This window comes from Zonotrichia albicollis, chromosome 15 (assembly GCF_047830755.1).
Source record: "Zonotrichia albicollis isolate bZonAlb1 chromosome 15, bZonAlb1.hap1, whole genome shotgun sequence".
In the NCBI taxonomy this organism is placed as follows: domain Eukaryota; kingdom Metazoa; phylum Chordata; class Aves; order Passeriformes; family Passerellidae; genus Zonotrichia; species Zonotrichia albicollis.
In genome coordinates this window covers 12,692,219-12,707,933 of record NC_133833.1, presented here as the reverse complement: position 1 = coordinate 12,707,933, position 15,715 = coordinate 12,692,219, and the positions used below count along the sequence as shown (strand labels likewise).

The 15,715-nt window shown below is 37.0% G+C and overlaps 1 protein-coding gene across 16 annotated transcripts in view; it reads right to left on the bottom strand.

Annotated features, from left to right (window-relative positions):
- Window positions 1-15,715, bottom strand: part of TENM2 (teneurin transmembrane protein 2) — a 1,510,370-nt gene that overhangs the window by 1,069,609 nt on the left and 425,046 nt on the right. For 15 of the 16 annotated variants that reach the window (XM_074551980.1, XM_074551988.1, XM_074551987.1 and 12 more), the window contains one exon: window positions 8,333-8,462. The exons of the other annotated variant lie outside the window; for it this stretch is intronic. The gene's annotated coding sequence lies outside the window, so the exon portion shown is untranslated. The remainder of the gene's footprint in view (window positions 1-8,332; window positions 8,463-15,715) is intronic. 16 annotated transcript variants of the gene reach the window in all.

Genomic DNA, 15,715 nt, shown 5'->3' with positions numbered 1-15,715 from the left:
TATTACCAGGAACGAATACAGCTCTGGAAGTTAAGATTACCAAAACTTTCACAATCACTTACAAATCTGAAAAAGTGGGAGAGAATACATTTCTAAAAGAAAGATTGCTTTGACAGCATTAATCATGAATCAGCGCATCATTCCAGGTTTTGCAGCTACAAATGCCTTGTAAGAACATAGTGATTATTTGAGATCAGCACTTATTCCTAAAGGAAAAAACAAATCTGAATGTTTAGATTATGATTTTCTCTGTTCTTTGATAATTGATTAATTTTATTTGGTAGAATTAATTCGTTTTAATTGATCCATTTCTGCTAGTTATTAAAGAAGATAATAGTTCTGATGTTATTTCTCCTCTAGGAATCTAATTTTCATTTTTTCCATCAGTCTTAGCCATGGTGAGCCGCTGACACTCATTCTCAGAGATCTTTGAAAACAAATGCAATCCAATTATGAGGTTTACAGAAAACCTCCACGAATGCAGGACAAGAACACACAAGAATATTTCACCTCTAATTAGAATATACTTGTCAAAAGGATTTGTGCACTGAAATAAAACCTCCTCTTTCCTTACAATACCTTTTAGATGTGCCATGGAGGAATGTCTCAATGTCTTAATACAAAAGTTATGTTTAACAATTCATAAACAATTCACTGTGGTTTTTTTGCAAGTCTTGGAGAGCAGGCATTCCTCACTGCACTTGAAGAACCTGTCTTGGTTAAAGTACAAGCTCTTAAATTCATAACATTTTTCCTACCTTAATTATTATTTTATCATCCATTTTTTTTCTGTTATGCTATCCTCATTTTATATAACAGATAAAACTAGATGGAAAACAATAATTAGAACTTGAATCTTTGCAACTCTCAGGCTACAACTTAGAACTACTGACCTGAGCTCCAAGTTTTAAAAAGTCACAGCTGTGAGTAATTTATCTGTGTAAATTATGTGCAATCTATCACTTGGATGTTATGGAAACTGCATGAATAAGTAAAATTGCATGACTGGAATGAATGAATGAATACTAAGAGAGAGACACTCCATTCCTGAGCAAGTCTTTATTGCATGCCTCAAGTATGGCGAGGAAGAAGCTGCCAAATGTTGTGTGAGCTGAACCACTGAAAAAGTAAAACAATCCTCTCAAATGCACTGCCTAGTGTCATATCATTATTGTCAAATGGAAATTGCTTTTTTGGAGGAAACTCTCACATCTATGCATTCAATAGGCTTCATTACATCAGGAGTGACATCTTTGGCAGATGATCTGGCAACATCCTTTGTGTCAAAAGTTCAAAAGCTATTTCAGAAACTTGCCTGAATCCTGTGCCAGCTCCTTTTGCTAACCAACAACTCATAAAATACAGACTAAAACAAAGACTGCTGTTGCACTGAGGTTTTTACTGAAATAAGCTGCTATATTGATGGTGTTTAGCTGTCATTAGGACAAAATAAGAACTTGTCACCAGGTAGCCAGAGCAGATATTGGAAATGTTTTATATTCACAGTAGGCAAAGGGGTCCAAACTCAGATTTAACCTGATTTAACACTCACCAAAAACAGAGCATGCAGACATCATAAAAATATAATTACTGTGAAAAATATGGGATTGGATTGTGATTGGATTAGAATCTGATGACTCCTGTAAAGGTCCTCGCTCTCTACAGTAAGAACAAACATGGAGGGCATTACATACGGATTTTTCTGCTTGCTGTAAGCACTAGGCTTTGTCAGCTAAGCAGCTGCAGCAGAAACTTAAGTTAAAACCAGTTCTGATGGCAGCTGGTTACACACAAACTTCCATGCTGTATCTACATCCTCTGCAGACCTAAAAAAGTACATGAAATAACCTGATTTCAGTTCTTTAGAAAAGCTCTCTTGCCCAATGTATAGCCAAACTTAGGTCAGGTATGAACAGTAGAACTGTTCTTATTCTCATAAAGAGCCATGAGATCTAAATGTATGATCAATGATTTTTTTTAAGAGCAGTTTTATTCATACTTTTGAACAGATGTATTTTTACAGCACTGTTGTTGGTTTAAGGTTCTATGTGCAAAAATACCACAGAGGAATTTCAGAAAAGGCCTCCAATGGACAAACAGTAAATTATTTGGACTAAAGGGTGAATGTGAGAAGCTTTATAAATTGCTAAATCTATTGCCCTGGGTGAGGCATATAGATGTCTTTATTTGTATTTGTTATTGATCTGGAGAATTGCATGAAATGACTTAAAGAAAAAACATTTATGTGATTTGTGTTTTTCTTAATAACACAGTAAAGAAAGTTAAGCTGCTTATGACAGCTATTAAAAAAATGTCTTCGTAGGGAGCCTATTGCAGCATCTGATCGCTTTATGAACTAGCTTTTGATAATATCATAATGGAAAATGAAATTTCTTACATTTTGGTTTTAGATCAAACAACTATATTTATTAGAGTGGCAAATCCAATCAGACCAAGATAAGATAAATTACAGCTCATGTTAACAATACTCTGGACAAGAATAGCAAGTTACTTTGCTGGTTTTGGCTGGGGTAGAGTTAATTTTCTCCGCAGCAGCTGGTACGGGCTGTATTTTGGATTTTGTTGGAAATGCTTTGCTAGCACAGGGATGTTTTCCTGGCTGCTGGGCAGGGCTCACACAGAGCCAAGGCCTTTCCTGCTCCTCACCCCACCCCAGATATGAGGAGCTGGGAGGGGACACAGCAGGGACAGCTGACCTGAGTGACCACAGGGACACCCCACACTGGATGGAATCATGTCAGGGGATCAGCTAGGGGGAAAAAGAAGGAAACAGGGGCACGAGGGATCTTCTTAATGATGGTGTTTGTCTTCACAAATAACTGACGCATGTCATGGAACTGAGCTTTCCTGAGAATGGCCATACACCTGCCTGCCCATGGCAAGTGGGGAATTTGCTCCTTAATTTGCTTTGCTTGAATGTGGCTTTTGCTTTACCTGCTAAATTTCCTTGATCTCAAGCCATGTGTATGCACACTTCTATCCTCCTGATTCTGTCCCCATCCCACTGAGGGGACAGCTCTGTGTGCCTGATTTGCTGACTGGGTTTAAGCCACAACAATCATTTATATTCATTATTAATGCTACCCCAAAAAATTTAAATTAGCAGAAGTCCTAGTGACTTTTGTTTCTTAATTTGAACAATTTTTTTTATGATCATCTCTAGGATAGGCTAAGATCAAATGCCGCATTGCACTAACCAAGGAAACAATAAATATAATCTCAGGGGATATTGCAGTTGAATAGAGAGAGTTGCATTTGGTAGGCTGCAGCTGAAAGAAACTCAGAAATAAATGAACAGAAAAGGGAAACTTTGAACAAGCGTAATCTGTCCAAACCAAGACAAAAAGTCATTTGGTTTAACAGCTTGTCCATTGTAATATCACTATTTAAACATCCCCATGGAAAAAAAAGGAGATGGGGAATCACCATTATTTGCTCTCTAAAAATAAAGTGATGAAAATTCAAACAGTTAAGTAATACCTGCTCTGGTCATAGCCCTTCCAGTTCACAGCCATTCCTAATAAAATTAACTATCTTCTGTAGTATCACTGGTAGCAAATTATTATTTATGGTTTAGCAGGCAGTATAGAGCTAACAATTGTTTATGGTGCAAGAGAGAGAAAATACAGTGAAAGAAATCTAGTTTTCCTTAACAGTAGTTCATATGGAAAAACACAATTTAAAGTAAAACTCTTCAAGCAGAATGGAAATGTATTCATTAGGAAAGTCTGCATAACATTTGGGAGGATTCATTAATTTCCTTTCAGCTTTAAAGGCAATATATCCTTCCACTTTTTCCTGTGGGAGTGAAGCAGTACCCACAGCAGAGGAAAAAGAAATCTATAGATTGCTCAGCCTGCTTGGACATGCAGAGGTTCATGGGATGATGCGAGATGTGCTGAGGGTGCTGAGGGATGCCCTGGGAAGGCTTTTGGACAGTCCCAGAGCTGTCCTGTCACCCATCAGGTGAGTGACAGCTGGAGATGTGGGCAAGAAGGCAGGTGCAGGATGGATCCAGGATGCCCAGAGCCCGAGAGACCAGCAGCCAACCCACACAGGGGCGTCTCCCAGGGATCTGTCTGGGGACCAACAGTGGGAATTGCCTTCATAATGCAGGATATGAGAGAACAAAGTGCACTCCCAGCAGAATTGTGGGTGTCAACAAATTGAGAAGCATCAGTGGATATGTGGGGGACAGGGCTGCTGTCCTGAGGGATTGGGACACACTGCAGACATGGCTCGATAGGAAATCACTGAGGTTTAGCAAAGGCCTTACCAATGAAAGATCCTGACACACTGGGATGGGTCCAGTTGAGACCACCAGGATGGGAGGGGATGAGGGATATGGAATACGTGAAAGGCATCGAGAGGCAGGTTTGCTCAGCATTAAGAGGGCACTAAGGAGACACGTTATTGCTCTCTGCAGCTTCCTGCACTCTGGGAGATGCAGACTGACAGGCAAAGAAAACTTGTTGGAACATGGAAATCCTGATTAGATATTAGGAGAAAACTATTTGGTTTTATGATGAGGGTGGTCAAATATGCCCAAAAAGGGCACAGAATCTCCATCAGTGAAGTTGTCCAAGACTGTGATTCTGTGTGACTCAACTGGACTATCCCTGAACATCCTGGTCTGAAGAGAACAACTGTGACAAATTGGTTAGACAACTTAACATCCAAAGGTCCTTCTCAAACTAAATTGTTTTCTGATTCTGCAAGAGCAAAGGATCTTAACAAAAAGAGAAAAAACCTCATGAATCCATGATACTGATCTGTCATTTGGTTTCTTTTTTTTAATTTTTTCTTTTCCTCCATGTCAGTATTGTTATACTAAACATTAGTCTGAGCCTTTATTATTACATAAAACATTCCTTTATTCAAATGTAATGAAAAGCTCATTATGACTTCCCAGCTACCAGTGCAAACAGTGTACTTAGCCAAATGGTAATTGTATCGGTCTTCCTTCTATTCCAATACTGCTCTGAAAGTTGTGTCCCTCAAATGAGTAATTACCTACAGAATAATTAAATGTTGCTGATATGGTCTACTCATCCCACTTGTACACAGAAACAGCAAAGTCTGTCTTCCCTGAAATCTATCTCCGTCATGTTGGATAAGCTTACTGCCCATCACACGGCTGGCATCGATCCCCACTCAATTACAGATGAACATAGCACCATATTAAAAGACAAATAAGGTTTAATTTTAATCACAGACAGCCTGTAAGTCCATGTTCCATTATAGATTAAAAGAACCAATTATTTTTAAAAGTAAAGATTTAATGAAAGGCCTTACTAATATATAGACACATTGCTCCCTCTGCATTCTAAGTCGGACTCTGCAGTAACGTTTGAAATTGCTGCAAGCAATCCAAGCAAGGCATGGGGATGCAACTTGGAGAAGAATGGTTTTTCTTCAGATACAAATACACTTTCTCAATAGGGTTTCTTTTGCAAAATTTCTCTTTCAAAAGCTTAAAATGACCATTTATAGTCAACAAATTAACTCTGCGGCCAGAGTTTTATTGTTACTAAGACAGAGTAAATGCAAAATAATTGCATTGAGGCAGGCAGAAATTCCACACTAATGACACTGAATGCTGCTGAAATCACTTTATCCCAGACTCAGAAAGGTAGTTAGGAACCTAATTCTCATCTGAATTCAATGGGAGTTAGACACCTACACATCTCTGAATCCAGACATTACAGCCTTCCATCTGTAACAACAGGAGCTGGCTTGCATAATTAACTCCAGAATCAAGGGCATCACAATCCTTATTTTCTTACTATTCATTCTTTAGTACTAGTTTCCAATCCTCCTTGTTTATTGAGGTAGTATAATGTTTGTGAGACTGTGAACTAATAAAATTCTAGCTCTGTAATGTTGTTGATATTAGCACTGAGAATGCAAAGACAAAAATGTACATTTTAGATGTAAATCTACCAACTGGGTAATCCGAGAATGCTGTTAATAGTGCAATGAATGTAATTCTGCTTGTACAGAGAAAGCACAAGAGGTTATATACATATATATGTGTATACATATAAAGTTAACATCCCAATTTTTAAAGCTGTTTTTTATATAATGCCACACTTTTTTAGGAAGTTCACATCTACCGTTGAACCAGAAATGTTTTAATGCATGGTAAAGTCACCTCATTTTTTTAAATTTGGACACACCTTCTTTAGAAGGTAAAAAAAGTTAAAGCAATATTTACCAACAGACATTGGTATATCAATCTCACAATTACCATTCACAGTTAAAAACAAAAACCCCAAAACAAACCAGGACTCCCTTGACTAGAAAGAAGCTGTATTTTATCTGCCCCTCTAACCTTTGAGGAAAAGAGTACCAAATAAAACATCACTCAGGGTTGTAGAATGAGGGTGCAGAAAAGAAATGTAAGCATTTCTGATATATTTCAAGGAGTTCATATCAAAAAATCACTTAGAATACTTCTGATGGTGAACAAAACAGTTGGGAAACCTTCTCATCTACTTATATCCAGCCTTTGCTGTTTTTATCCTGCAAAATTCTTTTTGGTTTTGTCCTCACTGATCCCTGAAGGAAAAAAAAAAATCTGCAGTTTCTCTCCCCTCCTTAGATATTCACAAAGAGAATAGGGGAGAGCAGCAAGCAGGTGCTCCAATGGAAACAGCTCCTCACCAGGCAGGTGCACTGCAAGGATTCAGCTCAGAAAACAGCAGCTGTGCTCTGGGAGTGCTCCCACTCTCCTTACTCACCCTTACATACACACAATTAACAGAAATGAGAAACTCCAATTACCAGGTCTATAGATAACCAGAATTGTGCAAAACTGAATCCCTACTTTCAGGCTGGAATCCTATTCTTTTGCATTTTTAATGTTCTTTTGACTAGAACAAATTCCAGTTTTTAGATGCACCACCAAATTCATCCAACATGTTCTGTGAAATATCTTAAAAGACACATGAAATAAAGACTTTTTAAAAATCTCTGCAGAGAAAACCTATAAAAACAAGATAAAGCAAGGTACACACTGAAACTTGTGTCTTAGCACATATTTCATTAGTACCATGAGGGTATAACAGCTCTTCAACAGAAGTAACAAGTATCACAAAAATAATTAGAATATGCAAAGGTACAGATTGTTCTCTAGCTGATCTAATACCAGGTCAAGAGAAAGATTACTGGTCCAACTATGATTTTAAATCAGCACCGTTATTTTCCCATATTGGCACCGAATATATTGCACATTAAATACATTATCAATGAATTCTGTAAACTTTCTAATTTCACTGTTATCTCTTTCTAATTCTGTCAGACTTCTATAAAGAAGAAACACATTTTATACACAAGAAAAATTAGAGAATATTTCCAGGGTTTTCAAAAACCTCTTATGTGCTTACTACACATTCAGAAGTAGAGCCTTGTGTGCTGGAAATGAAACTGAAGGCTCACACTGAAAATGTCACCTGCTATTTATTGTCATGTTTTCTTTTTCAGATTCAAAGGCCTCACCAATATGTTGCAGCAGAAAACTATTTATGACCATATTGTTTGCTAAATCCTCACATGTATCTCTTCTCTGTAAGCAAAGCACTCTCCAAAATCTGCACACTGGGTTCTAGATTAAACTATTATAAAATGCACCTTTATAGGGGCCTCTGAGTACCTTTCATGTGCCGGTTTTAGCTGGAGATGATCTAAGGTATTTTGCAAAAGCATTAGTCCTCCTCCAGAGTATTTGCAGCAGTGACAAATAAGATTTTCTGTTATTAGCTATCACAAAATCTGGCACAGCATTATGTGCAGAGTAATAAATGTCTTCATTCTCTCTGTGGCACACAGCACTGAGACATTTACATGAGATTGCTGTTGTCACAGACAGTAATTAAGTGCTTGATTCTGCCATGGCCTTTCAAAAGGTCTTGGGCTCCTCAAATTCATGCTATGGTACATCATATATATTGCTCTGGGAAAATTTTACAAGCATGGGGCTGTAAAATGCAGAGATATGCATATATGAGCTTTTTACTGAACAATACCTCAGTATAAAAAACAGTGCACTCAAAGTCTGAAATATTTAATAAAATAGCCAGTTTTTATAAGCATAATTTTAAAATTAACTGAGTAATTTTGGCTGCATAATCATACCCCTGAAGGGTTGCAATAAAATATAAATTTAATCAAATACATTTTTAGAACACGCTTCAAGCTAGGCCATGTACAATTTTGATCCAAATATCTAGTCATGAGTATAATATCAGACCTTTAATTACAATTCCTATTATAATTGTTCTATTGAAGAAAATGTAGCCAGGGCCCTTACCTGCAATTATGCACACACAGTCTGTGGAAAGAGTAGATAAAGACTCTCCTGTGAACCATTCCTTGCTGAGCTAATTCACCCAACTGGTTTAATTTCATTTGCCCTCAGTCTGCCATTGCAGTGATTACATCTAAATGAAACGACAAGGAAACACCAAAATGAAAAAAAAAAGTCATTAGATTTATTGGGCAAATTTTCAATTTGATTTCTATTTTTGAACAATCAGGAAGTGTGGGTCACAGAAAGCATGTTGCAAGAAAAGCATTTGGTACTTTCTGATGGTAATGTGTATGAATATCTCATCTAGTGGCTAAAATGTGTGGCCTCCCTGAGACTTGTTATCGTGCACACCTGGTGTTCTGTGAGAGGTGCCCTGTAATTTACTCCTAATATATTGAGATTTATAAACCCATTAAGAAATGGCTTTTTGGGAATATCTAGTGTTAACATTGCATATTCTTCTTCAAAGTTAAATACTCTTAGGCCACAGTTTTAAAAGGTTTCTGTAGCACAGTGATCTGAGGGAATACCCAAATACTTATTATAAATATCTATATGCTAATACATAATTTCCAATATTATAATATATTTATTTCAATGTAGCTTCTGCAATGCACGTGGAGCTTTGGAAACTGCACTGCTGGCTGTGTTAGCAATGTCCAAAGGATGGCAAAGCTTTGCACAGGAGGGATGTGTGGATTCAACAATCCCGCGTGTGAGACCCCACTCAAATGAAGGACCTAACCCTGGAGATAACTCAGTCTCTTATACTGTGTGAGTCATGGAGTAGCAGGATTACATCTCCACACAGTGCACCATTTACCAAAATCTGATCCTATAAACACACTGAAATTATTCCAGAAAGAAAGTAGGCACAGGCTTTTCTCAAATGGCCCAGGACTCCCCTCCACCCATATAATCCACAATATAGTTGGTACTTCTCTGGAAAATATCAACTCCCTGTCACATTTTACAGTTGCTTCATCTTGCCCAAATTATTGTTGACAATATTGTTTTTATTGTTGTACAATAGAATTCAACCCAGTAAATGGTCAAAAATCTTATTCATGTGAATTCCAAGCTACACAGTGCAATGTGTGGATATAATGTCAATTCTTTTGAACCTAAGCCATACATTGAATTTCACATGGATTTTTCTCCTCCCTTAAAATCTGCCTTGACCTTGCAAAGTGTGAAGTTGTTAGCTTAGTGTCCTGGGGAAATCACAGTGATAAATGCCAGGCTATTAAAAAGTACCATGCAATAAATTTCAATCCAAAGACCACAAATAAACAAACAAAACCCTGTATGACTTCCCAATAAAGCCCAAACAAACTATTCCATCAATTAGCCCAAAAAGCCCACTCAGAGAGGGCCTGGGGTGGTGATTGTACCATGTATCAATAATCAGATTAATTCATTCAACTGATCAGATACATAAGCATGAAATAAAGAAAAAAATGGAAAAATACAATAAGTACACACAACCACATTGGCCTCTCAGGCAAAACAGTGTCATGTAAGGATCTTTGTTTCCATCATGTGACTCATTATGCAGTGCTAATTACATCATCTCCCCATCCTGCTGTCTCTAGACACTCAATTGCTATGGATTGGTTGCTTTCCCTGAGGCTGCTGATACATTTATAATAAGCATGGACTAACCTCAAAGTAATGAATCCCACCCCCTTGATTAATTTATCTTAAACAGAAAATGTTAGAGAAAACCCCAAATATCTTTTTCTTTAGAAAAAAAAAATTAATCAAATATGTTCAGCTTTGCTTCTGAAAAAAATGTTTTGCAATTGGAAACCAGCTTGATCATGCTGATGTCTGGCTAACACTCCTTTATATTCTTTATACAGGGATTTAAGAAGTACAGCACCTTTTATACAAGTCCATTTAAATGATCTGGGCAACAAGCCTTCTGATTTCTGAATTAAACTTTAATATGTGACTACTTCTGATAATTCCATGAATTATATGTAAACTTTGATCATACACATTTTAGTGGACAGTACCAGAATTTAGTCTTGTTCTGTCATTGTTCTGTAACTTCAGGTTTGGGAAGAGAAATTAAAATACTTGCTCTTTTTCCAAATACTTGCCAAAGCCAAGGCAACCATTGTAAAATTATAGAAAATGCAATTTTTCCAGACCTTCTACAAGCACATCCAGCATAGTAACTTTAATGAAGATATGCTAATTGTCAAAGTTCTGTAGAATACCTCTCTGAACTCTTGATGCATTGGTGCTTCACACAGCCTTAATACCAAAAATACGTCCTGGATCATTCCCCTCTCCACCTCAAGACAGAAAATTGCTTCCTTAAGGAATGGATGTCACAAAAAGATTTTCTGTCTTAAAATTGGTCTCCATTTTGTAATAACATGAGACAAATCCACAGTCAGTTATGGGCACAACTTACAGCAGTTTATCCATGATTACCACATAGAAAGCTCAGATAAACAAGATCTTCAGGGTTTGAGTAGAAAAAAACAACACAACAGCCTACTCAGAAATATTGAGGCTCCTTTTTATGAATGCAATAGCTTCATTTAAATAAAATCAGGTATAAGCAGTAGCTGCAGAGGTGGAGGAAGCTCAGAGTTATTAACATTTCTGAATGTTACCAGTGTTAACAAATTCAAGTATTTATGAGGAAGAATACAGGGGGAAACGTCTGCTTGTGTGCCTTTCATGACACACAGAGAATAGATCCATAGGATGCAAGAGAATCGTAGAAATTCAAGGATGTCAGTGCCTGACAATACAAAAACAAGGGTGCACAAAAAAGCAGTCACATCAGATAATAAACATATTCACCTCTCTCAGGCTTAGAGTTATTTTTCTATTAAAAGAGTGGAAAATAACTGTACTCCTTAGATAAGCTGAAGGCTTGGTCATATCCCCTGTAAAATTTGTATACTCAAAAATATTTCACACCCACTCTTACCTCTTCCTTTTTTCTTTTTTGGCTGTTCTGCTTTTGTTCATTGCTGATAAAAGAAAAGGCTAGCAGTTTATCTGCAGCAAGAATTTACAGCTGTAGCAACACTTCTAGGTCACCAACTTGCCAGGCTGACACAGAAAACTTGGAATACCAAAGGCATGGAATCCAGAAATTGCCACATTTAAAATTAAAAAAAAAAAAAAAAATTAAGGGAAAAAAAGGAAAACAAAAGCAAAAAAAAAAAAAAAAAAAAAAAGGAAGTGGAGCACAATTATCATGCCAACTCCTTTAGCTACCAGACTTCAACTTTGCAGGGGTAGGAGCTCCACTCTATTTTGAAACTTTCACAATACACTGAAAATTTATGAAGATATAATGGGAGAGAAAGAGGGAAGCTGACAGAGTGAAAAATATCTTTACAGTTTACAATAGCTTCACTTGGGAAACCTGTCAGTCTGTGGTCCACATTCAACATTAGATGATCAATATGGATTTTGGAGAGAGAGGGAAATCCATTATCTTTAACATTCAGATCCCTGGGTCCCAAAATTTCAATAATTTCAAGTCACTGCAATTTGAAAGACTGCAAGGGCCAGAGCAGAAAAGAAACTCCAGATCTACGCAAAGGATTAAGAGCTGCTACCAACAGCATCAAATATATTCTGGGTCCAGATATTAAATATATAAAGGATGGATACCCCAGGATGAGTTTTGCACTATCTCAGTCCTTTATTTAGGTAGTTTTAACCATTCATGGAAAACAGAAATTTAATAATGAAGACTTCTTATCTCCATGATGGAGCCATCAAAGATTAAACGATTTTTATAAGGCTAAGTATCACAAATTCCATCTAAAAATGTTCACTTTTAATACTCCAAGTGTTTAACCTCTCCAGCCATTTATTGAGTGGAACCATATACTCATGAACTGCAGATATTTTAAAATCCAGAAACTAATGTTGATCAAAGCAAAGCTCTAGATCAAAAGAGAACTTATGTGCCTGTGGTTTTCAGCAGGATAAATGCTGAAAGGTAAACATGGCTGTTCAGAAATTTTTATTATATAAATTCAAAATTGATCTACACAGAAGGACATTTAGAACACAACAATGTTAATAATGCAAAGAACTGAATAAAAATCCATAATCACTATAAAACTTCAGCTTAAACTGGCTTGGTGGTGAGCTTCAGTGGCACTCTGAAAGGATAAGTTGCAAATGACTCAAACCAATGGGCAAGAAAATTCCTAAGAAATGTGATTTTTTTCTCTCAACTCTGTCCAGTAACAAGGAGGTGATTCAAATTATTCAGCAGATGGCTCAGGTGTAAGAACAGCTTGGTAGAAGCAGGACAAGGCTAATTAGAGTATTATGCCCGTGCCTCTTTATTTTCTACCTCATTCCTTCTTCCCTCCCAGAGAGTGAATCCAGCCTCTCCATTTCTCTGTCCAACATCACCTGAAATCTCAGCAATGCTCTTGTGCAGCAGCACAGCAGAGAAGGGCAGAGCAAGCAGGAGGTTTGTGCATTCCCCTTGGGGCAGGGGTGCTGCTTTTGCAGCAGCTGACAGGGAAGCTGCTGGTGCTGCACTCACAGCTGCTCGGGTTAAAAGCACCTGTAAATACCTGTAAATCCCTGCCAGTGATCATGCAGATTGGTGACCACACTCCTGTGCATTGCTACCTGAGCTAGAGCCATAAGGAGGCCATAGATTTCACACACCCAGTAAGATGTCAAGAGGATATTTGCACTGGAATGGATAAGATTATTGACATTCAGAAGGCTGCACATCTGTACCAGAGAATGGGAAAACCATTTTGTCTTGTGATCTAAGTCAAACTCACAAAGCAATAAATACTATCCTATATTGAGTTTTATTTTTCAAGTTATCAGAGAAATAAAAACATTGTATCTGCCCATGTGAATGAGTAACTTCTCTATTTTACAAATAGACCATATAGTTACACATGGCAGGAATTACTGTCCATCTAATACAGAAATATAAATAATATGAATCCTGAGACCATCAATTAATTTATTTCTTTGCTCATACAATTTCATGTGTGATGGTTAATTTTTTTTCTTATGTTAACTGTATCAAGGAAAGGGATGGGGATCCTTTCTACAAATCCTTTATATTTAAGATAATCTAAATATGTATTAATCTAAATATGTATTTAAAAGACTGCCACCAATGGTATCTCAGCAAAACATAAATGGGTACAAAGATACATCAAGGCCATTAACTGTTATCTTTTTTTCTCAACAGAATGTACTACAATCACTCTGTGCAAAGCCATTGTAAGATACGCAGTGTTACAAGATTTCTTGACTACACATTGGGAGAGGTAGAACTGAAGAAAACACCTGTGAACAAGGACACCTGGGTGACAAACAGCCTTCATATATGAGACATGATTTTAATGGGGCATACATAAGTGAATTAGAAAATCACATGATGTGAATCTTTAGAAAGCAGAGTTAAAACAATATTTATTACTGATTAAAAGCTGGAACTCCAAGTTGACCTGCACTAACAAATTTTCTAAAGCTTTCTAAACTAAATGCAGTTAGATCTTAAAATGTCCCCAGCATCACTGGACAGTAACCTTTAGGTTCAGAAGCCAGCCAGGTATCACCGACCCTGACAATGCTTTTGCATAGGAGAAAATGCTAAGAGAGAGAAGTGAGAAGAGTAATGACAAGAAGTTCAGATTCTCTTTGCTGCACTGCACCACAGTCATACATGAAAGAGGGACTGGATGCAGCCATCATAATAAAGATCAATACAAGAGTAGTTTCAAACTTTTTTTTGGACTATATGGATCTCAAAGAAGAATAAACACCTTCCCTTTTCTTAATGAAGTTGTTTCTGACTTAAAATGATCAAAATCTAAGGAATATTTTTCGTTTTTTTTCCTTAAAATGTATGTAAGTGTTTGAAATTACCCCAACTGGCTTCAACACAAGCAAGCCCCTGCAGAACTTTACCAGAAACAAAAGCAGTTGTAACAGGCCCAGTGAAATAACCAAATCCACAGCTCAGATAAGGTGTGGATTTGGTTATTACACACTGATGTGAAACAGTGATATTATTTTGCAAAACTTCAACCATCATATTCAGCAAAAGTGTTGTTAATTACATTCACTGTTTAACCTGCAGCCATGGTTAGCTGGGTCAAAATAGTTTTATGCATAATCTGAAAATTTACATAAAAATACCTATATAACATATAAATAATAATGCAAAGTGTCCAGCCAACTTTATCTTATTTTACATCAGATAATATAACTTCCAGCAGTGGTTGTATTATCACGCTGTTTTTAAGGAAAGAAACAGTGAAAACATCATGTAAATGGAGAGTTTTATACCATACTTTCAGTAAAAAATCTTCTAGAGGGCTGGCAATCAGTACAATGCAATAATTGGGAGGTGTTTTAATCATACCATCTGGGCTGTAGAACTCATGAGCAAAAGGGTGCTCCTATTAGTGCCTCTAACAGTAATTGTTATTTTAATTGGCTGAAATAAACTCTGCTGCCCCCAGGCCAGTCATAACGCCAGGATGGTGCAGACCTGCTTTCCCTTCAGAAGGTACAAGTGCAATGGAAAACTGCCCTGTGAATAAGTAAGAAGCTAAAATAGAGCAGTTACTCATTTTCATAAAGATTGTTCAGGTGATAAAAACAAAATAAAACAAAAAAAACCCCATACCTTAAAAATAAAATGGAATATGATATCATTAATTTTCTTGGGCACTAAAGCTTTTTGTCATTACACAACAATTTAATCATGCATCTGGAATGTAAATTAATTGAGAAAGGATGGTCTTGTACACCTACTTCATCTTCTGGCTCTTCTGACAAGAGTCCCACACAGGTGATAATTATAAAGTATAATTTGGGTATTAAAAGTATTTTGGAAAGAGAGGACATGAAAAATAATTTTGGAAATAGATATTTTACAAAATATCTTTGACCATCATATTCCAGGTAGAATCAAGATCCCTAACCACTTAATAGCAGAAATATTTACTTAAGTCAATATTTGCATCTAAATCAAACAATATCAAAGTCTTCATCTACAGGAACCATTTTTGCTGCTCGTCTCATTTGCTCTGTAGACCACAGCCACAGAAGAGCTGTGCTGAAAGGACTCAGGGCCCCAGCTCACACCTCCCCAAGAACATCCTAATCCCAGTTTTTGTGAGGGATTTTCCGTTTCACCAACCCCTTGAAACTGGAGCACCAGACAAACTAAAGATTCCCTACGGATCAGAGGAACATGAAGGTAACAAAAGGAGTGAATTCAGATTTTGTACCAACAACTGATGTCCTTCCACCACAAAGTCAGGCTCTTTGACACCTGGACTGGAATGGACAGTGCCCAAACAAAGGAAATATTTAGGACACAGCTCAGCATTTCCAATA